Raw genomic sequence first — 24804 nt, forward strand, 5'->3', positions numbered from 1 at the left:
TGATCTTTACTAGCCACAGCAATGGGACGGCATTAAAGTAAGGGGTCGCAAAAAAATTACTGTGGGAAGGAGCCCCATTCAAAAATTTGCTGTGGGGCCCAGTCATTTCTAGCTACGCCACTGATGCAGCCCACAAAAGCAAGTTGGGTTTATCAATACCAAAACCTTAATTAGATTGTGGGCCTGGTTATCGGTTTAAGGCCTTTTAAGCAGCATCAGCAGCAACATGGTGATCAAAATGAGGGGCAAGGTGTCATGGTGTGGAGATGTCAGCATGAAGAGGCCACATAGTGGCACAATGACTGAATCTGGATAAAAGACTAAGGCCACAGATTGTTTAGTAAGATGCAGATGGAAACAAATCTATAGAGCTGTATGACGTCACCTGCAGATTAATGCAGCCATAAAAATCAAGTTGGGTTTGTCGGTTCCACGTCAGCTCACCAGCAGGCCCGCACCTAAAATCTTTTACTGGGTCAGCTCACATGCAGGCCCACAACTCAAATCTTTTACAGGGTCATCTCACATGCATGCCCTCGCATAGAATTTTTTAGAGGGTCAGCACAGCTGCAGGTCCTCGCATATAATGTTTTACAGGGTCAGCTCACCTGCAGGCCTGCAACTCAAATCTTTTACAGGGTCAGCTCACCTGCAGGCTCATGCTGCCTTGCTTTGAAGTAGTAGCCGTAGGCATTTATCAGGCTCCCTCTCCGTAATCAAACAATGATTCACCGTTACCGGTGGTCACCATGTTAGGCCTATAAAAGAACATCGAAAGTTGATAGGGAGGATATCCAAATGGATCGTGGACATCACGGGGACGTGCAATCAGGCAGAAGTTATCTAGAGTCATCAAAGCGGCAGCAAGGCCTCTCCTGTATAACGTTTCCTCATCCAAAATACTGCAGTGACATTCCCTGTAATTTTTTATTACTCATTCCAATAACAGGGCATCTCAAGAGTCCTGTATTGGTATTTATCATCACTACCTCCATGAGTCGGGAGTGTGTGATTTGCGCGCCACCCGCTTGCCTTCCTTGGATGTGGTAGCCGTTTCTCAGGCTCCCTCTCCGGAATCAAACACTGATTCCCTGTTATCCGTAGCTTACAATGGTTTTGAGCTGACAATTACATCGAAAGTTGATAGGCCAGACATCCGAATGGATCGTCGCCGTCACGGGGATGTGCCATCGGCCCCAGGTTAACTAGAGTCACCAAAGCGACATCAGGCCACCACCCATTATGTTTTAGATGGTCAGATCAGCAGGCACTTGTTCCTAATGTTTTTAAGGGTCACCAGCAGGCCATCAATCTAAATTTTTAAAGGGTGTGTATGATGCCCTCCTTTATAAGTAACTAAGGGTGTATCGGAGTGCCTCTTCCTTGTAATTTTTGGCAGCACTTGCACTTTATATACAAGTAAATATTCAGGAAAGAATGTTTTCTATCAATTTTTACTCTAAAATCGTTTTTTTTTTCCCCTTGGTTTTGTGCGTATTGTCATTATGTAAAAGTGGCGTACTATTCGGACAACATAGTTCCCAGCAGCGACCAGTGAGTCAAAATTGCATCCATACATCCTCCATCTGCTGTTACAGAACCATTTCGGTGGTGTTACTAACAATTTCTGACATTTTCATATGAACCAGGCACCCTCCCCTCTTCAGAGCAGAGGGTACCTGGTTTAATGCTCGGGTTCTCCCACTGACTTCCATTATACTCAGGTGGTCGAGCACCCGAATATCACAATGTGTTCGGCCCGAGCACTATGTTGCTCGATCAACACTACCCCCAAACAGTAATTTCCCCCACACTACCCCCAAACAGTAATTTCCCCCACACTACCCCCACACAGTAATTTCCCCCACACTACCCCCACACAGTAATTTCCCCCACACTGCCAATACAATAATTTCCCCCACACTGCCCCATACAGTAATTTCCCTCACACTGTCCCCACACAGTAGTTTCCCCCACACAGTAGTTTCCCCCACACAGTAGTTTCCCCCACACTGCCCCCATATAGTAATTTGCCCCACACAGTAATTTCCCCCACACTGCCCCATATAGTAGTTTCCCCAACACTGCCCCCCACAGTAATTTCCCCCACACTGACCCCATACAGTAATTTCCCCCATACACTGCGTGCAGAATTATTAGGCAAATGAGTATTTTGACCACATCATCCTCTTTATGCATGTTGTCTTACTCCAAGCTGTATAGGCTCGAAAGCCTACTACCAATTAAGCATATTAGGTGATGTGCATCTCTGTAATGAGAAGGGGTGTGGTCTAATGACATCTACACCCTATATTAGGTGTGCATAATTATTAGGCAACTTCCTTTCCTTTGGCAAAATGGGTCAAAAGAAGGACTTGACAGGCTCAGAAAAGTCAAAAATAGTGAGATATCTTGCAGAGGGATGCAGCACTCTTAAAATTGCAAAGCTTCTGAAGCGTGATCATCGAACAATCAAGCGTTTCATTCAAAATAGTCAACAGGGTCGCAAGAAGCGTGTGGAAAAACCAAGGCGCAAAATAACTGCCCATGAACTGAGAAAAGTCAAGCGTGCAGCTGCCAAGATGCCACTTGCCACCAGTTTGGCCATATTTCACAGCTGCAACATCACTGGAGTGCCCAAAAGCACAAGGTGTGCAATACTCAGAGACATGGCCAAGGTAAGAAAGGCTGAAAGACGACCACCACTGAACAAGACACACAAGCTGAAACGTCAAGACTGGGCCAAGAAATATCTCAAGACTGATTTTTCTAAGGTTTTATGGACTGATGAAATGAGAGTGAGTCTTGATGGGCCAGATGGATGGGCCCGTGGCTGGATTGGTAAAGGGCAGAGAGCTCCAGTCCGACTCAGACGCCAGCAAGGTGGAGGTGGAGTACTGGTTTGGGCTGGTATCATCAAAGATGAGCTTGTGGGGCCTTTTCGGGTTGAGGATGGAGTCAAGCTCAACTCCCAGTCCTACTGCCAGTTTCTGGAAGACACCTTCTTCAAGCAGTGGTACAGGAAGAAGTCTGCATCCTTCAAGAAAAACATGATTTTAATGCAGGACAATGCTCCATCACACGCGTCCAAGTACTCCACAGCGTGGCTGGCAAGAAAGGGTATAAGAGAAGAAAATCTAATGACATGGCCCCATTGAGAACCTGTGGTCCATCATCAAATGTGAGATTTACAAGGAGGGAAAACAGTACACCTCTCTGAACAGTGTCTGGGAGGCTGTGGTTGCTGCTGCACGCAATGTTGATGGTGAACAGATCAAAACACTGACAGAATCCATGGATGGCAGGCTTTTGAGTGTCCTTGCAAAGAAAGGTGGCTATATTGGTCACTGATTTGTTTTTGTTTTGTTTTTGAATGTCAGAAATGTATATTTGGGAATGTTGAGATGTTATATTGGTTTCACTGGTAAAAATAAATAATTAAAATGGGTATATATTTGTTTTTTGTTAAGTTGCCTAATAATTATGCACAGTAATAGTCACCTGCACACACAGATATCCCCCTAAAATAGCTAAAACTAAAAACAAACTAAAAACTACTTCCAAAAATATTCAGCTTTGATATTAATGAGTTTTTTGGGTTCATTGAGAACATGGTTGTTGTTCAATAATAAAATTAATCCCCAAAAATACAACTTGCCTAATAATTCTGCACTCCCTGTACAGTAATTTCCCCCACAATGCCCCCATACAGTAGTCTCCCCCACACAATAGTTTCCCCCACACTGCCCCCCAGAGTAATTTACCCCACACTGCCCCCACACAGTAATTTCCCCCACAATGCCCCATACAGTAGTCTCCCCCACACTGCCCCACACACTTGTTTCCCCCACACTGCCCCCACAGTAATTTGCCCCACACTGCCCCATATACTAATTAGCCCCACACTGCCCCATATAGTAATTTCGCCTACACTGCCCCATATAGTAATTTGCCCCACACTGCCCCATATAGTAATTTGCCCCACACTGCCTCCACATAGTAATTTCACGCACACTGCCCCCACACAGTAATTTCATTCACACTGCCCACAAATTTCCCCCACACTGCCCCATACAGTAATTTCCCCCACACTTCCCCCATTCAGTAATTTCCCACACACTGCCCCCACACAGTAAGTTCCCCCACACTGCCCCCACACAGTAATTTCCCCCACACTGTCCCAACACAGTAATTTCCCCCACACTGTCCCAACACAGTAATTTCCCCCACACTGCCCCATATAGTAGTTTCCCCAACACTGCCCCCACAGTAATTTCCCCCACACTGACCCCATACAGTAATTTCCCCTCATACAGTAATTTCCCCCACAATGCCCCCATACAGTAGTCTCCCCCACACAATAGTTTCCCCCACACTGCCCCCCACAGTAATTTCCCCCACACTGCCCCCACACAGTAATTTCCCCCACAATGCCCCATACAGTAGTCTCCCCCACACTGCCCCACACACTAGTTTCCCCCACACTGCCCCCACAGTAATTTGCCCCACACTGCCCCATATACTAATTAGCCCCACACTGCCCCATATAGTAGTTTCCCCAACACTGCCCCCCACAGTAATTTCCCCCACACTGACCCCATACAGTAATTTCCCCCATACAGTAATTTCCCCCACAATGCCCCCATACAGTAGTCTCCCCCACACAATAGTTTCCCCCACACTGCCCCCACAGTAATTTCCCCCACACTGCCCCCACACAGTAATTTCCCCCACAATGCCCCATACAGTAGTCTCCCCCACACTGCCCCACACACTAGTTTCCCCCACACTGCCCCCACAGTAATTTGCCCCACACTGCCCCATATACTAATTAGCCCCACACTGCCCCATATAGTAATTTCCCCTACACTGCCCCATATAGTAATTTGCCCCACACTGCCCCATATAGTAATTTGCCCCACACTGCCCCCACATAGTAATTTCACGCACACTGCCCCCACACAGTAATTTCATTCACACTGCCCACAAATTTCCCCCACACTGCCCCATACAGTAATTTCCCCCACACAGTAATTTCCCCCACACTGCCCCATACAGTAATTTCCCCCGCACTTCCCCCATTCAGTAATTTCCCCCACACTGCCCCCACACAGTAAGTTCCCCCACACTGCCCCCACACAGTAATTTCCCCCACACTGTCCCAACACAGTAATTTCCCCCACACTGCCCCATATAGTAGTTTCCCCAACACTGCCCCCCACAGTAATTTCCCCCACACTGACCCCATACAGTAATTTCCCCCATACAGTAATTTCCCCCACAATGCCCCCATACAGTAGTCTCCCCCACACAATAGTTTCCCCCACACTGCCCCCCACAGTAATTTCCCCCACAATGCTCCCACACAGTAATTTCCCCCACAATGCCCCCATACAGTAGTCTCCCCCACACTGCCCTCACACACTAGTTTCCCCCACAATGCCCCATACAGTAATTTCCCCCACACTGCCCCACAGTAATTTCCCCCACACTGCCCCCACACAGTAATTTCCCCCACAATGCCCCCATACAGTAGTCTCCCCCACACTGCCCTCACACACTAGTTTCCCCCACACTGCCCCACAGTAATTTCCCCCACACTGCCCCATATACTAATTAGCCCCACACTGCCCCATATAGTAGTTTCCCCCACACTGCCCCATACAGTAGTTTCCCCCACACTGCCCCATACAGTAGTTTCCCCCACATTGCCCCCACACAGTAGTTTCCCCCACACTGCCCCATGCAGTAGTTTCCCCCACACTGCCCCCATACAGTAGTTTCCCCCACACTGCCCCCACACAGTAGTTTCCCCCACACTGCCGCCACACAGTAGTTTCCCCCACACTTCCCCCATTCAGTAATTTCCCCAACACTGCCCCCACACAGTAATTTCCCCCACACTGCCCCCACACAGTAATTTCCCCCACACTGCCCCCACACAGTAATTTCCCCCACACTGCCCCCAACACAGTAATTTCCCCCACACTGCCCCCACACAGTAATTTCCCCCACACTGCCCCCAACACAGTAGTTTCCCCCACACTGCCCCCCACACAGTAGTTTCCCCCACACTGCCCCATACAGTAATTTCCCCCACACTGCCCCATATAGTAGTTTCCCCAACACTGCCCCCCACAGTAATTTCCCCCACACTAACCCCATACAGTAATTTCCCCCATACAGTAATTTCCCCCACAATGCCCCCATACAGTAGTCTCCCCCACACAATAGTTTCCCCCACACTGCCCCCCACAGTAATTTCCCCCACAATGCTCCCACACAGTAATTTCCCCCACAATGCCCCCATACAGTAGTCTCCCCCACACTGCCCTCACACACTAGTTTCCCCCACACTGCCCCATACAGTAATTTCCCCCACACTGCCCCACAGTAATTTCCCCCACACTGCCCCCACACAGTAATTTCCCCCACAATGCCCCCATACAGTAGTCTCCCCCACACTGCCCTCACACACTAGTTTCCCCCACACTGCCCCACAGTAATTTCCCCCACACTGCCCCATATACTAATTAGCCCCACACTGCCCCATATAGTAGTTTCCCCCCACACTGCCCCATACAGTAGTTTCCCCCACACTGCCCCATACAGTAGTTTCCCCCACATTGCCCCCACACAGTAGTTTCCCCCACACTGCCCCATGCAGTAGTTTCCCCCACACTGCCCCCATACAGTAGTTTCCCCCACACTGCCCCCCACACAGTAGTTTCCCCCACACTGCCGCCACACAGTAGTTTCCCCCACACTTCCCCCATTCAGTAATTTCCCCAACACTGCCCCCACACAGTAATTTCCCCCACACAGTAATTTCCCCCACACTGCCCCCACACAGTAATTTCCCCCACACTGCCCCCAACACAGTAATTTCCCCCACACTGCCCCCACACAGTAATTTCCCCCACACTGCCCCCACACAGTAATTTCCCCCACACTGCCCCCACACAGTAATTTCCCCCACACTGCCCCCAACACAGTAGTTTCCCCCACACTTCCCCCATTCAGTAATTTCCCCAACACTGCCCCCACACAGTAATTTCCCCCACACAGTAATTTCCCCCACACTGCCCCCACACAGTAATTTCCCCCACACTGCCCCCAACACAGTAATTTCCCCCACACTGCCCCCACACAGTAATTTCCCCCACACTGCCCCCAACACAGTAGTTTCCCCCACACTGCCCCCCACACAGTAGTTTCCCCCACACTGCCCCATACAGTAATTTCCCCCACACTGCCTCCATATAGTAGTTTCCCCCCCCCCCAAACTTCCCCCCACAGCATTTTTCCCCACACTGTCCCCATACAGTAAATCCCCCCATTCAGTAATTTCTACTACACTGCCCCCACACAGTAGTTTCCCCCACAATGCCCCACACAGTAGTTTCTCCCACACAGTAATTTCCCTCACACTGCCCCCACACAGTAATTTCCCCCACACAGTAGTTTCCCCCACACTGCCACCACACAATACTTTTCCCCACACTGCCCCCACACAGTAGTTTCCCCCACACTGCCCCCACACAGTAGTTTCCCCCACACAGTAGTTTCCCCCACACTGCCCCCACACAGTAGTTTCCCCCACACTGTCCCCATACAGTAATTCCCCCCCCAGACTGCCCCCACACAATACTTTTCCCTACACTGCCCCCACACAGTAGTTTCCCATACACTGCCCCAACACAGTAATTTCCCCCCACACTTCCCACACACAGTAATTTCCCCCACACTGCCCCATATAGTAATTTGCCCCACACAGTAGTTTCCCCCACATTGCCCCCACATAGTAATCCCTCCCATAATTATTTGCCCCCACATAGTAATCCCTCCCGTAATAATTTGCCCCCACACAGTATCCCACCATAATATTTTTTCCACCACATGTCCTCCTGTATCCCCCCCCTCCCCGTGTCTCGCAAAGTTGGCACATAAAATTAAAATAAAAAAAAATAAAAAAGCTACATACTTACCTATGTCTAGGCCCTTGCTCGCAGAGGAAGGCGCACACAGTTCACTGTGCTGTTGCATCCCGGCACAGGCGCGAGGGATTTCACTACCGCATAGGCCTGAAGCCTATGGCGGTGATTGGCTGCGGGGCAGGGAACTATGCTCTCCCGTGCCCTGCCGCAGTATGTGGGCGTCAGCGCTCCAACAATGAGAGCTTCCATCTGTATTGATGCAGTACTCATTGCTTCTGACACCCCCCTGAGAGCCGGCACCCTACTTCCATCATTGTCGCTGCCCATACACAGCCATTGGGGAGAATTAAACTCTGTGGAATTCCTCAGGATTGTGCCTGATATATGCCTGTACTGCATCACCCATCATCTGCTGTAAAAAGACTGCTTTTTGTTATCACTAAACTTGGCCTAGACATTGCCTCCTCTATCAGCTGGCCCTTGCATTTACTCTTCTGCCTTGCACCCTGTCAACTACCTAACATCAAGGGCACCTCATCTACTATAAGGTTGGAGCTCCAGTAGGTCAGAGAAGAAAGGGTGCACCCTCCAGTCACCACTACCACTCCTCTCTGCCCTGCACCTCCCCACTGCTACACAATGAATTAAAGAAACAATTAAGAGGCTGCTGAATGTTTTATAACTTCTAATAAATGTAATAAATCTCTGTCATGAAATATGTCACGCAATGCTGGAATGGCGATTCATTTTAAGACGCCATCTGTGCGTGATTGAGTTGTGTATCCTGCATGTGTGGCATAAAATGGTATTTTATTGGACAATGTACAGCCCATATGCCGTTGTACAGCACCTGTGGTTGCCATCAGTATGCTGACCAACAGAGTTAATCAACATGTAGAAATGTTCAATGCATTACATTTATAAGATGTCTGTTTGCCACCAGTTCCCAATAACCTGAATGTACCGGAAAAGTTTGTGTCTAATATGAAAATGTGAAGAGACTGATTTGAAAGGACTAACTTAAAGGGGTTGTGTCATCTCAGGCAATAGGGATATATAGCTAGGATATACACTGCCTGTCCAAAAAAAAAGTTGCCCCCTGGATTTAACTAAGCAAATAGTTATGAGCCTCCTATTGGATAATTACTGCATGGGCGATTATCTTTTAGCTGGCAACAAGTTATTTAACCCCAACTGGTGCAATGAGTTGCTTCTCATTTCTTAAATAACCATGTCGAAAGACACATCTCGTGGTCGTGGAAAAGATGTTAGTCTGTTTGAGAAGGGTCAAATCATTGGCATGCATCAAGCAGAGAAAACATCTAAGGAGATTGCAGAAACTACTAAAATTGGGTTAAGAACTGTCCAACGCATTATTAAAAACTGGAAGGATAGTGGGGACCCATCGTATTCGAAGAAGAAATGTGGCGGGAAAAAATCCTGAATGATCGTGATCGGTGATCACTTAAAAGTTTGGTGAAATTAAATCGAAGAAAAACAACAGGGCTATGTTTAATAGTGAAAGTAAGAGCATTTCCACACGCACAATGCGAAGGGAACTCAAGGGATTGGGACTGAACAGCTGTGTAGCCGTAAGAAAACCACTAATCAGTGAGGCAAACCAGAAAAAAGGCTTCAATTTGCTAAGGAACATAAATATTGGACTCTGTAGCAATTTAAGAAGGTCATGTGGTCTGATGAGTCCAGATTTGCCCTGTTCCAGAGTGATGGGCGCATCAGGGTAAGAAGAGAGGCAGATGAAGTGATGCACCCATCATGCCTAGTGCCTACTGTACAAGCCTGTGGGGGCAGTGCTATGATCTGGGGTTGCTGCAGTTGGTCAGGTCTAGATTCAGCAACAGTATGTGCTCCAAGAATGAGGTCAGCTGACTACCTGAACATACTGAATGACCAGGTTATTCCATCAATGTATTTTTGAATGGAGTCCAGACCTTAACCCCATTGAGAATCTTTGGGATGTGCTGGAGAAGCCTTTGCGCAGCAGTCAGACTCTACCATCATCAATGCAAGATCTTGGTGAAAAATTAATGCAACACTGGATGGAAATAAATCTTGTGACATTGCAGAAGCTTATCAAAACAATGCCACAGCGAATGTGTGTCGTAATCAAAGCTAAAAGCTTTTTTTGGTGGCGACTTTTTTTTTGGACAGGCAGTGTATTTATTTATTTTATTATTTTACGCACTTATATAGCACTGACATATTCCATAGCGCCTTACAGACATTAGCATCAAGCTGTCCCCAATAGGGCTCACAATCTAAGGATATGCCCCCATTGTCTGATAGGTGCGGGTCCCACCTCTTACATGGAGTGCTGTCCGACTTGTCTTGCTGCTGGTTCAACATTGACTTTATGAAGTGTATCTTCTGGGATGTGTCAGTCATCACTATGCTACACCCTGACCACAAGTGGTGCCGCGTGCTGTCTTCTTCTGTGGCCTAGTTAAAGGCTGATTACACCATATACCACTTTAACACTTCATCGTTTGATATTTGCTTTGCTCAGAATGATGATTGATGAAATATATTGTAACTCCAATCTGAAGGATATTATTAAAGTGTAATATTACTCCGCTGTGATATTTGCTTATACACACCTAATAATTAACAGTAATTGAACTTTTTTATTGTTACAGGCAAGGAACCTAACACCAAGGAATGCAGAACCTCCCCAGTTCCTCTAAATCTTCTGGAACTATTGTTCATTTTCTTTATGATCGTTTATATGAAATAAAACCCTCATTCACAATGCATCAAGCTTTATGATTGTGATATATGCATATGTAATGCACGTCAATGAAAAAATTCCACTCTAGATTCTGATGTAACAACCTGACAATTATAGAAAGAAGAACAGAATAGAAAACTTCTGCAGTGGGGCTACTAATGCACTGCTTATCTCTACAGCCAGAGGAAGTCTGCTCCTTCTCCAATGCTGACCACTGATTGATAGGTAGAGCCCAATTTTTCCTTACAAAATGTATTTCAGCCACCTCCCCGATATTCTGTACCTGTTCTTACAGATCATGCAATGAGCAGGCACCATTTTTTGCTGTTTGTTTCATGTACTGGTCCTTTGTGCTGCACATAACTTCTGGTCACCACAACTATTTGGGCCTATTACATGCAGAGAAAGAGTGGTCACCAATACAGAAACTCATTGACAGTTAGCAAGTAGTGTTGGGTGCGAATATTTGAATCACGAATTTTAATCGCGAATATCGCCACTTCGAGAATTTGCGAAGATTTTGAATATAGTGCTATATATTCGTATTCTCGAATATTCTAGATTTTTTTATTTTTCATCAGTAAACTCCTTTCTTGCTTGTCGGCCAATGAGAAGGCTGCAATGTCTCTTTCTGATCTTAGCAACATCCCTAGCAACCAATAGGAAAGTTGCCTACCCCTTACTATATAAGAACCTCCCCAGCAGCCATTTTCTGTAGTTTTTTGCAGTTCTGAGAGAGACAGCAGTGTCATTGCTGTGCTGTGTGCTTTACTGTTTAATTACATTAGTTAGTTAGTTAGCTTATATATATAATACAGATAGTTAGTGGGAGATAGTCAGTGTAGGTTAGTGAGTGATATAGTGTAGCTGATAGGTTCCAGTGCAGGGTGTTAGGTAGTGTGATAGGTTCTGTTGTCCATACATACTGTAGGAAGGCGCAAGGGTCTGTCATTGACGGAAGGTACATGTCACCAAGGTTCCTGGCCTCGGTGAGATAGGAACCGGTAATTTTGTGTGTCAGCGGCAGCTAGTGCTCGCTGACACTGTTTTACTTAGTGTGGCTGTAAAGCCAATCCGGGCCGGTTCTAATTGGGAGCAGCCAAAGAGCAGGGTGGGTGGCTGTTCCCCACGTCCAGGCCAGGTTTTGGGCTGGGACTTATAAACCAAGCCAGCAGCTCAGCTGGGTGTGGTTTGATCCTCCAAGTGATAGTGGAGCTGTGGAAGCTCTGTGGTTTGGGGAGCTGAGGAGATCCGCCATGCTGCAAGGCTGAGAGCCGCCTGCTGGGAGTCAGGCGCCCTAAAGCCTGCTGTGGTCTGCCAGGCAGGGGCGTAGCTAGAAATGCATGGGCCCCATAGCAAAAAAAATTTATGGGCCCCCCCTTCAAAACAGTGTCCCTGACAGTGACTGACCCCCAACAGGGGGTGGAGGACGACAACTATTGTAAGACGGACCCCGCGTTCCTTATGTAAGTGAGCTTAAAGGGAACCTGTCACCAAAAAATCACTTATTAAGCTATTAATAGTACCTTATAGTGCTGCATAGTAGTTTCCTAATGCACTTTTTCTTCATTTAGCCTCCTTGAGAAATCGATGTTTTATTCAGCCGCTGCCCTGTGCTTCAAGTCAGGTTTGAAGTCAAGGGGGCAGCGGCCTTGGCGTCTCCAATCCTGCTCTTCCCGCCGCCTTTATTGACATGCCGGATCTCAGTGCCGGGACCGCGCTCCCAGCCCGCATGCGCAGTAAAGGGCTGCTGTATCCTGTAGCGCGATCCCGGCTCCGGCTCGTACACTCAGCCGGCTTCAGTTTCGCTACTGCGCATGCGCCCGCCAGCCTTACATACTAGCGCAGTTACAGAAGATGCTGGGCGCATGCGCAGTAGCGAAACTGAAGCCGGCTGAGTGTACGAGCCGGAGCCGGGATCGCGTTACAGGCTACAGCAGCCCTTTACTGCGCATGCTGGCTGGGAGCGCGGTCCCGGCACTGAGATCCAGCGTGTCAATAAAGGCGGCGGGGAGAGCAGGATTGGAGACGCCTAGGCCGCTGCCCCCTTGACTTCAAACCTGACTTGAAGCAGGGGGCACCGACTGAATAAAACATTGATTTCTCAAGGAGGCTAGATGCGGCTAAATGAAGAAAAAGTGCATTAGGAAACTACTATGCAGCACTATAAGGTACTACATACTAGTACATACTTTGCACAAGTTTATTATTTACAACTTAAAGGGAACCTGTCACCAAAAAAATCGCTTATTAAGCTGTTAATAGTATTTTTTGGTGACAGGTTCCCTTTAAGTTGTAAATAATAAACTTGTGCAAAGTATGTACTAGTATGTATACTACTATCTAATAATCCTTATCTATCACTTGACACTTCACTAACTTACTGGGGACAGTCAGGACTCCTCTCCACGCCAGACTTTTTCTTTTTACTGTGGCAGACTGCTGGCAGTGCACAAAAGATCAGAATCCATTCACTTCTGTATTGATGACACATCCTGAAGATCAATTAGGCACACTGGGCGCGGGGGGGGCGGGCAGGCAGGCTCCCGCTCTTCACATTCAAAATAGGCAGCCGGCGGCAGCGTAACGTGACGTCATTCACTCCGTCACGCCGCACGTGCATGGCTGGCAGTGCAGGAGGCGGAGCACAGGGGTGTGATTAGGCTGTGCCCAGGCACACCCCGTGCGCACGCCTATGGGTACGCCCCTGTTCCGGCCCCCTCCACCACCTACCTCATCTTCTGCCCCGGGCCCGCCTGCTCCAGTCCTGAGTCCTGACTTGACGCAGCTTCCCCCCAGCCAGGCCTGAGCCGCGGACCGCCCACGCCCCACCCACTACATTGGGCGGGCGGGCGGGCCTGGCTGCCAGTGCCTGTGTGTGTGTTAATAAAAAAAAAAAAAAAAAAAAGAATGCGATCCGGACGGGCCCCCAGTGGCGTAGGGCCCCATAGCCACTGCTATGGTTGCTATGGCGATCCCTACGCCACTGCTGCCAGGTGATTTATGTTGTTCTGGGGACTCTTGCTGTGTGAATTAACACCAGGACCCTGTAAAGCATTGTTTTTTTCTTTTCTGTGTGAATAAACACTGGACTTTTGTTTTTCAACCGTGGTCTTGCCTCTGTATTGCGTCCGCTTACCCTGCCTACCAGAGCAAATCCCTACAATACATACATAGTGCTGTGATGTCACAAGTTCACGACAATACTTAGTGCACCAATCACTAATAAGTAGTCAGACCTGTTAAAATGTGAAGTTGCAAGTATTGTGCCAAAATATTTGCATCATTGGTGCCGATTTCGCAATCACGAATATATTGGAGCACTCTATCTGCATATAAAGCTATTGTAATGTTCTGCCGTGCCAACCATTTTCTCCAGTCTCAGGAAACTTCTAGCAGCTTGAAAAATTTAGCAACAGTGACCCACGCCTGTATTGCATGAGCATTATGGGAATATTACATTGCTGATTTTCGCAATCAAGAAAATAATCGCAAATTCCAGAATTTATGATGAATATTTGCCCAAATATTCGGGAAATATTGCAAATTAGAATATTGCCCCTGCCGCTCATCACTATTAGCGAGATGGAGGCCATCTGACCATGCAAATGGAGGGCTTAAAAAGCATCTGTGAGCAGATTTGTACCTATGAAACTGGCTGACCTGTTACACGTGCAGTTGGCAGCTGAAGGCATTTATGTTCATCCCATGGTCATATGTACCCGCATTTCTGAGAAAGAGGATGTTTAATATATGAAAATTAGCCTCTAGGAGCAACGGGGCACCTACAAGCTCTGCTCTTTCTGTAACTGGTGCGACCTCTACATAGACACTCCCCTATCACTGCCCCTAACAACGCCCAGCTAGTTTATAGCTCCTCCCACTTGCTAGTTACATAAACTATCCCCTATTACTGCCCCTAACAACGCCTAGCTTGTTTATAGCTCCTCCCACTTGCTAGTTACATAGACTATCCCCTATCACTGCCCCTAACAACGCCTAGCTAGTTTATAGCTCCTCCCACTTGCTAGTTACATAAACTATCCCCTATTACTGCCCCTAACAACGCCTAGCTAGTTTATAGCTCCTCCCACTTGCTAGTTACATAGACTATCCCCTATCACTGCCCCTAACAACGCCTAGCTAGTTTATAGCTCCTCCCACTTGCTAGTTACATAAACTATCCCCTATTACTGCCCCTAACAACGCCCAGCTAGTTTATAGCTCCTCCCACTTGCTATTTACATAGACACTCCCCTATCACTGCCCCTAGTTTATAGCTCCTCCCACCAGCTAGTTACACTCCCCTATTACTGACACATCCTTGGACAGAACAGGAAATAAGAAAGAGCTGCATGGACAAGGTCATGTGGCAACAGCCCAGAAAGGGAGAAAGGAGAAGTGAAGGTAAAAAGGTAAAAAAAATATATAATACAAAATTAAAGCTACCTTCATAATTGATTATTTTAAAGGAGCTGATACAAACTTTAAAGGGGCTTCCTGTCAGAAAATAAAATGGCCTAAGGCTACATGCACACAACCATATGTGTTTTGCGGTCCGCAAATTGCACGGTGTGTTGTCCGCATTTTTTGTCCGCACCCTATCCGCAAAAAAAAAAAACTGAATGGACACGGAAACAAACAACGTTCGTGTGCCTGTAGCCTAAGGGTGTTCAAACTAAAAAATCTGTACTCAGCTCCCGAATTCCGCATAGTCCTCCTCTGCTCTCAGCTTCCTGAGTCAGTGATTATGTATTGACACAGGTCCATGTGACTGCTGTAACCAATCACTGACTGCATCAGCTCACTGCTGACCCTGTGTTGGATTGCTGGACCCAGAATCGGAGAGCAGCAGGGGCCCAGGCTGCGTTTCACAGGAGCGAAAGTCAATCTGTGAAGTGAGTACTGTTTTTCCCATTGTGCGCAAGCACGACCACCACTGCTGCTTGATTACAAGGTGGTCATAACCATGGAAACAAGTAGTGTACAATGTGATGGGAAAATTAATCACACCAGGAAGGATGCAATATGGACAATCACAATACATTAGTAAGTGGCTTGTATTAACTTTCTCTACATGATAAATGTTATTTGCTGAAGTGAGAGAAACCCTTTAAGAGTTCGTCCACACATTTAGGTTTTTTATGCAGTTTTGGAAGCCAAAATCAGAAATGAATCATTAAAGAAGAGAAAATATAAAGGACAGATATGCCTTCTCTTTTTTGAATCTACCTCTGGTTTTGGCTTTGGAAACTGCATCAAAAAACCTGATTGTGTGGACGTACCCTTATCATTTTTATTGACAACATTGCAGGGGACATATAATTTGTTGATTACATTTTAAATTTTCAAATACATGACTTTTTTTCCTGTCTATGTAGCTGTATGTTGTCTTGTTTGTAACTTGTCAACTGATTCAGCCGGATCGAACCCAAATCTAATTTTCTGAATCTAATATTCTGCAAGCGCCAGATAAATCGAACACAATTAATTTATAGAATAAGTAGAATTTAAAAAAAAGTTTAAGTATTACTGAATTTATGATTCTTATGAATGCAAATCATAAAACGTGATTCATTTTTAAGCATGACGTACTATATTAGTGCAGAATGGAGTTCCCTATCCCAGCATGTACCTATAGCGCTTCTGCTCATCTCGGGATAACGCTATGAACAATTTACCTACTGTGTATGTCCTTTTATGGAACTTTGACGCCCTCTAGTGTTGGAAGGGAATATTTCACAATAACCCGGAGACCCCTTAGTGTTTAGTCCAGAGATAAACCAGATTATGCTATTTGTGTTTTATAATCTACAGTGCTTATTTCACAAAAGTTTATGATGCATGGTGTATGGTATGAGAAAGGCGTCTTTACAGGTGCAGCCTCAGGCGGCAGAATGACTATGCACACCACTGTTTGTAATGTTATTACTGCATTACAAGTAGTTTTTATATGAATTTCTGTCTGGATGACTGATGAAATGCATAAACAAATCCATAACATAGACTTCAGCTTCCCTCACCTACTTCTGCTCTGTCTTCTGATTTTGCCGACCTGCAGTTAATTGCATTCTTCGTGTTGATGCATAATAATAATAACTTGAATACATGAATAATCCGGATTTCCCAACCATCAGTCTAATTATTATTGCATCCAGTGGCATAGCTAGAAATGACTGGGCCCCACAGCAAATTTTTGAATAGGGCCCCCCTCCCCCACAAATTTTTTCGCACCCCCTTCCTTTCATGCCGCCCCCATTCCTGTGGCTAGTAAAGATCGCTCTCTCAGACCAGGCCCGGCAACTGTTCCATCCGTTTCCCACACTGTCTATACTGTCACTGTATATAATTTCATTGAGTAATACTGTTGAGGGGGCCCTGACAAAATCTTTTAGTCCTCCTCCTCCTGGATGGGCCTGGGGCCCCAAAGCAGCCGCTTCACCTACTTCCCCTATAGCTACACCCCTGAGTGCATCTGAATGCCATTTATCAAGCTGAGGGTCTTCTGCAAGAATACAAGCGTAATGGGTTAGGATACAAGAAAATCCTATGCGGGTCCAATGAGGCCCATGGACAGAGAGGCCTAGTTGGTCTTCTCCCCTCTGCTACTCTCTGTGGTGAGATTTGATGCAGGATTCTCCAGACAAGATATATTGACCCAAGGATCATGAAGAGGGTGTGGAAGTAGTAAGAAAAATCAACAATGGGAACATTTCGACCCCTCTGTCTTCTATGTGTAGCACTGTAAACAAGGGCAACATTTAAACAGGACCTTTCACCACTTCTGAAATGCCTGTTTTAATAGCGACATGCATTCCCCGTGTAATAACAATTCTGGAGCATCTATTCTTAAGGCTCTACGTTGTGCAGTTCCTTTATTATTTCTTCTAGAAGTAGTGGATAAATTGCTAGTAGTCTGCAGTAAGGGTACAGAGGGGTGGTAACCAGTTAGGGGAGTGTACATGCACAGACTCACTCTATCCAATCAGTGCTGCCATTGTCAGACTGTGCAGGTACACACCCCCAACAGCTGCCTTAAAGAACTAGTATCACAGTTGTACACTTTCTCTATGGTAAACTCCAATGCAAATTGGTCCGATGCTGCCATCTATTGACCAAACGAATACTGCAGGCGTTTTACATAAAATTTTAACACAGTTTACAAGGATAATGAAACTTAGAGACATTACATGACTGTTTCATACACACGCTCAGGCGTGCCTACGCAGGCCAGAGCACTGTAAGCTCTTTTGGCCATGAAGAAAGATGTCCAGCCATAGGGGCCAGAGGAATAGTTCTTCTGCCATCATAAGAGAAATCAGCAAGAGGAAGAGTTCTTCAGCTGAAGATAAGTTTTACTGAGTGCCAGGTGGGGAATAACAGTGGACAGCACCACATCCAAAGATGCCAGGACAGTCCTAAAGTACAGAAACCAGACAGAATTTAGTGCAGCTTAAAGGGGTTCTGCAGTTTTTGTAAACTGATGATCTATCGATGAGCTAATTCACTAATTCATTAGCTGAAAGTACTAGCTTCAAGTACTACATTAAGTACTAGTAAAGAGATATTGCAGGAGATAGTCAGGAGGTAGGCTGGAAGGTGGAAACAATACAAAAAAAAAAAAGGTAAGATTTGTTTGATTTAAAGTTACAAATTTATTTTTTTATTTTTTTCTCCTCTTTAAAATGGCAGACTTGGTTCAGTGCAGGAATTGTTGTGCATTTATTTCATGTTCCACTCTTTGGAGATTCGGATGCTGTCAGATCTGTAGACAGTTCTCCTTACTGCAGCAGGAAATTGCATTTTTGAAAGCTGAAATATTTAAATTATCTGTTAAACAAACTCCAGCTAGGACTGCTGCAATGCCACTGCCACAGAGGACCCCCAGAAATGGCAGATGGGTTAATGTAGGTTCTGGAAGTCTTAGAGTGGTGGATAGAAGACATGTCCCACAGTCGGTGGTTCTCCATAATTCATTTGCAGCACTCTCAGAATGTAAGGACAACATGGATATGGACTCAAGCACAGAGGGTGAGAAACCATCGACTCCTATGTCTAATGTATGCAACAAAAAAGATAAAGTGAAGTCTCAAAGGATGCAGCTGTTGCTGGGTGATTCAATCATAAGAAGTGTGGAGCTTAAAGAAAATGGTTTTGTGAGATGTCTCCCTGGGGCTACTGCTAGAAGAGATAGAAGACGTATTATTAATATTGTTAAGCAAGCAAAGCAGGAAGGGGACGTGGATGTTCTTGTCCATCTAGGGACAAATGACCTGGCTTGCAATGAAGTGTCAGAGGTGAAAAAATCTTTTATCACACTTGGTAATGACGTACAGGATTTTGCATCCACCATTTCATTTTCTGAAGTTCTGCCTGTGCATAATGTTCAGAATGATAGGCAGAGGCGCATAAAGGAGTTCAACATATGGCTTGGTAAATGGTGTCAAGAGCAAGGATTTGGCTTTGTTTCTCATGATAGCTCTACTTGGAATAGAAAGGAACTGTACAAAAAAGATGGTTTGCATCTTTCTCTCAAAGGAACAAATGTACTTAGTGAACAACTCCAAGAATTTGCGAAAGAGTATTTAAACTAGGAAGGGGGGGCAAAAGAGTGAAAATAAAAGAGTCCAATTGCCCCCCGAAACAATGCCAGAACAGGCCAGAAGCACTGAGGTTAAGAAATGATAAGCTCAGAGTCCTGTCTACAAATGCTCGCAGTTTAGGTAAAAAAATCAATGAACTTGGGTCAATAATGGCATCTGAGAATGTAGATTTAGTGGCTGTTACGGAGACATGGTTTAATGAAAGAAATGACTGGGATATAACCATACCAGGGTACTCTTTATACAGAAGAGACAGAGAAGGCAAGAAAGGAGGAGGAGTGGCCCTGTATGTGAAAGATAGCATTAAATCTAACCTAATACAAGTTGGTGAGGCCAACATAGAGTCAGTTTGGGTTACGTTGCAGTTTGCTAACCATGCAGTAACTCGTGTAGGTGTGATATATAGACCACCTGGTCAAGTTAAAGAACTAGATGATCTACTAGTTGAAGAAATAGCTAAAATGACAATGAAAGGAGAAGTTATCATTATGGGAGATTTCAATCTTCCAGATATAAACTGGAAAACCAAAATAGCAAGTTCTACCAGGAGTACAGATATTCTAAATTCCCTACTGGGGTTATCTCTACAACAAGTGGTTGAGGAGCCAACCCGGAGGGAGGCCATTTTGGATTTGGTATTCACAAACGGGGATTCGGTATATGATGTCATTGTAGGCGAAACCTTGGGATCTAGTGATCACCAGTCAGTGTGGTTTAATATAAGAACTGTGAAAGAGTCCCACCACACAAAAACAAAAGTTTTAGATTTTAGAAAAACAGACTTTTCAAAAATGAAATTAGTCATAAATGAGTCCTTATCAGACTGGAACGGATTACATGGAGTCCAGGAGAAATGGGACTACTTAAAAGGTGCATTATTGAAGGCAACAGAAAATTGCATTAGACTCGTCAGTAAAAGCAAAAAAAGGAGGAGACCAATGTGGTACTCAGCAGAAGTGGCCCAAATCATTAAAAATAAAAAGCTAGCATTTTGTAATTATAAAAAAACCCAGAGCAATGAAGATAAGGAAATCTACAAGATTAGGCAGAGAGAGGCCAAGCAAGTTATAAGAACTTCTAAAGCGCAGGCAGAAGAAAAACTAGCTCAGTCTATGAAAAAAGGGGATAAGACATTCTTCAGATATATAAATGAAAAAAGGAAATTAAAACAAGGAATAACTAAATTAAAAACAAAGGACGGAAGGTATGTAGAAGAGAATAAAGGGCTAGCCGACTGCCTTAATGAATACTTCTGTTCAGTTTTTACAAAAGAAAAAGGAGAAGGACCTCCACTAGAAAGAATGACTATTAAATCGTTTGATGCATGTATCTTTACAGAGGAAGATGTTCTAAGTTTGCTGTCTAAGGTGAAGACAGATAAGTCACAGGGGCCTGATGAGATACACCCAAAATTATTAAAAGAGCTTAGTGGTGAGCTGGCAAAACCGTTAACAGATTTATTTAACCAATCATTAGTAACAGGAGTCGTCCCGGAAGATTGGAAATTGGCAAATGTCGTGCCCATTCACAAGAAAGGTAGTAGGGAGGAATCGAGCAACTATAGACCAGTGAGTCTGACATCAATAGTAGGCAAATTAATGGAAACTCTATTAAAGGATAGGATTGTGGAACATCTAAAATCCCATGGATTGCAAGATGAAAAACAACATGGGTTTACTTCAGGTAGATCATGTCAAACAAATCTTATAGATTTTTTTGACTGGGTGAATAAAATAATAGACGGTGGAGGTGCAGTAGACATCGCATATCTAGATTTTAGTAAGGCTTTTGACACTGTCCCACATAGAAGACTTATCAATAAACTGCAGTCATTGAGCATGGACTCCCATATTGTTGAGTGGATTAGGCAGTGGCTGAGTGACAGACAACAGAGGGTTGTAGTCAATGGAGAACATTCAAAACAAGGTAATGTTACCAGTGGGGTTCCACAGGGATCTGTACTGGGACCGATTTTGTTTAATATCTTCATAAGTGATATTGCAAAAGGCCTCGCTGGTAAGGTTTGTCTTTTTGCTGATGACACAAAGATATGTAACAGGGTTGATGTTCCTGGAGGGAAACGCCAAATGGAAAAGGATTTAGGAAAACTAGAAGAATGGTCAGAACTCTGGAAACTGAAATTTAATGTGGATAAGTGCAAGATAATGCACCTGGGGCGTAAAAACCCAAGGGCAGAATATAGAATATTTGACACAGTCCTGACCTCAGTATCTGAGGAAAGGGATTTAGGAGTAATTATTTCAGAAGACTTAAAGGTGGGAAGACAATGTAATAGAGCAGCACGAAATGCCAGCAGAATGCTTGGATGTATAGGGAGAGGTATAAGCAGTAGAAAGAGTGAAGTGCTTATGCCGCTGTACAGAACACTGGTGAGACCTCACTTGGAGTATTGTGCGCAGTACTGGAGGCCATATCTCCAGAAGGATATAGATACTCTAGAGAGAGTTCAGAGAAGAGCTACTAAACTAGTACATGGATTGCAGGATAAAACTTACCAGGAAAGGTTAAAGGACCTTAATATGTATAGCTTGGAAGAAAGAAGAGACAGAGGGGATATGATAGAAACTTTTAAATACATAAAGGGAATCAACTCGGTAAAGGAAGAGAGCATATTTAAAAGAAGAAAAACTACCACAAGAGGACACAGTTTTAAATTAGAGGGGCAAAGGTTTAAAAGTAATATAAGGAAGTATTACTTTACTGAGAGAGTAGTGGATGCATGGAATAGCCTTCCTGCAGAAGTGGTAGCTGCAAATACAGTGAAGGGGTTTAAGCATGCATGGGATAGGCATAAGGCCATCCTTTATATAAGATAGGGCCGGGGGCTATCCATAGTATTTAGTATATTGGGCAGACTAGATGGGCCAAATGGTTCTTATCTGCCGACACATTCTATGTTTCTATGTTTCTATCCTCTGGATAGATCATCAGCATCTTATCGGCGGGGGTCCGACACCCGGTACCCCTGCCGATCAGCTGTTTGAGAAGGAAGCGGCGCTGGTAGTAGTGCCGCTGCCTTCTCGCTGTTTACCGCAGGCCCAGTGACGTCACGACTAGTATTAATGTCCTGCGCGGGGCTAAGCTCTGTTCACTTGAATGGAGCTTAGCCCCGCCCAGACCATTGATACTAGTCATGACGTCACTGGGCCTGCGGTAAACAACGAGAAGGCCGCAGCACTACTGCCAGCACCGCTGCCTTCTCACACAGCTGATCGGGAGGGGTCCCGGGTGTCGGACCCCAGCCGATCATCAGTTTAAAAAAACTGCAGAATCCCTTAAAAGAAAAAAAGCTAAGTATTTAATCAAGCCTGTCAGTTCAGCAGAGAAAGGGAGCAAGCAGAGTTATTGAAGAAGCCTGCCAGTTTATGCTAACGCCTGCTGGAACCAAGATAAACCTTGAAGATTGTTTTGGATGAACGTTTACTCAAGTAAAGCTGCTGTTCAACTACATACAAAGTCTGGACTCAATCTTTTTTTTATCCCTCAATTATTCCCCCTTTTTATTGCTTCAGAGCCAAAGCCTGGGGTCTCGCTGTATCCAGGTAGGAACGACGCACTACACTACATTTAGGCCGCACTACATTATTCGGCATTTCTTACTACACCTGGGATGTGATAGGGGCTCTGGGGGGGGGCGGCGCCCGTTGCATAAATACAGTGATGTCACAGTGCACTTATAACAAAGACAGTGATGTCACAGTGCAGGTATAATAATCACAGCAATTTCTGATATTTAACAGGAGAATGTAGGGAAAAAAACATGTAATGAGCATTACTATTATTAAATTTAAGGCCATTTTATTGCATAAAAATACAACAAAAATGCACAATTCCCTTTTGTTTGCAATCTTCTACCTTCCTCAGGAACACTGTCTGATAAAGCAGAACACAATCAAAATGCAGATATTCCATCATAATATAAGCATACTACACATAGTGATGTCATATAACAGGGTTAATAAATATCACATCATAAGGTAAGCATAATACAAAGAGTGATGTCATACAACTGGCATAATAAACATACCATAATAATGCAAGTATAATGCACACAGTGCTGCCATAGAACAGAGATAATAAACATACTATTATAATTTTAAGAATAATACACAAAGTGATGCCACAGCACAGAGATAATAAATATACCTATACAATTATAATACACACAGTGATGTCATAGAAGTGAGCTAATAAACATACCATCATACTACAACCAAAATACATACAGTGATGTCATACAATAGGGATTAATGAGCATACCATCATAATATAAACATAGGGGATCATTTACAAACAGATATATGCCACTTTGTGACATACAGTGGATATAAAAAGTCTGCACACCCCTGTTAAAATGTCAGGTTTCTGTGATGTAAAAAAAATGAGACAAAGATAAATCATTTCAGAACTTTTTCCACCTTTAATGTGACCTATAAACTGTACAACTCAATTGAAAAACAAACTGAAATCTTTTAGGTAGAGGGAAGAAAAAATATTAAAATAAAATAATATGGTTGTATAAGTGTGCACACCCTTAAACTAATACTTTGTTGAAGCACCCTTTGATTTTATTTCAGCACTCAGTCTTTTGGGGTATGAGTCTATCAGCATGGCACATTTTCACTTGGCAAGATTTGCCCACTGTTCTTGGCAAAAACACTCCAAATCTGTCAGATTGTGAGGGCATCTCCTGTGCACAGCCCTCTTCAGATCACCCCACAGATTTTCAATCGGATTCAGGTCTAGGCTCTGGCTGGGCCATTCCAAAACTTTAATCTTCTTTTCGTGAAGCCATTCCTTTGTTGATTTGAATGTATGCCTTGGGTCGTTGTCATGCTGAAAGATGAAGTTCCTCTTTATGTTCAGCTGTCTAGCAGAAGCCTGAAGGTTTTGTGCCAATATCGACTGGTATTTGGAACTGTTAATAATTTCCTCTAGCTTAAAGGGAACCTGTCACGTCTACTATGCTACCCTCACTGAGCTTTTCTAAATGTTCATTGTGTTACCCTAAACATATAAATTACACTTTTAATTTCATTTGCAGACGAATTTAATAAGTATTATGCATTTTTGCACTTCCTGCCTTTTATGCAAATTGACATAAAAGAGTCATATCTTACTTGTGTGACCAGAGAAGAGTCATATTTTCAAGCTCTGACTCATCTCAGGTTAATTTGCATATGTATCAAATCGGTTTTTTACACAATAAAAGCACACGGAGCTATGGGGACTGGGTATTGCAGATGTGCCAGTTCCAGCTGAAGAAAAACAGCCCCAAAGCATGATGCCACGACCATGCTTCACGGTGGGTATGGTGTTCTTTTGGTGATGTGCAGTGTTGTTTTTGCGCCAAACATATCTTTTGAAATTATGGCCAAAAAGTTTAACCTTGGTTTCATCAGACCATAACACCTTTTCCCACGATCTTTTGGGAGACTTCAGATGTGTTTTTGCAAAATGTAGCCTGGCTTGGATGTTTTTCTTCGTAAGAAAA

Source organism: Bufo bufo, chromosome 1 (genome assembly GCF_905171765.1).
Source record: "Bufo bufo chromosome 1, aBufBuf1.1, whole genome shotgun sequence".
NCBI lineage: Eukaryota > Metazoa > Chordata > Amphibia > Anura > Bufonidae > Bufo > Bufo bufo.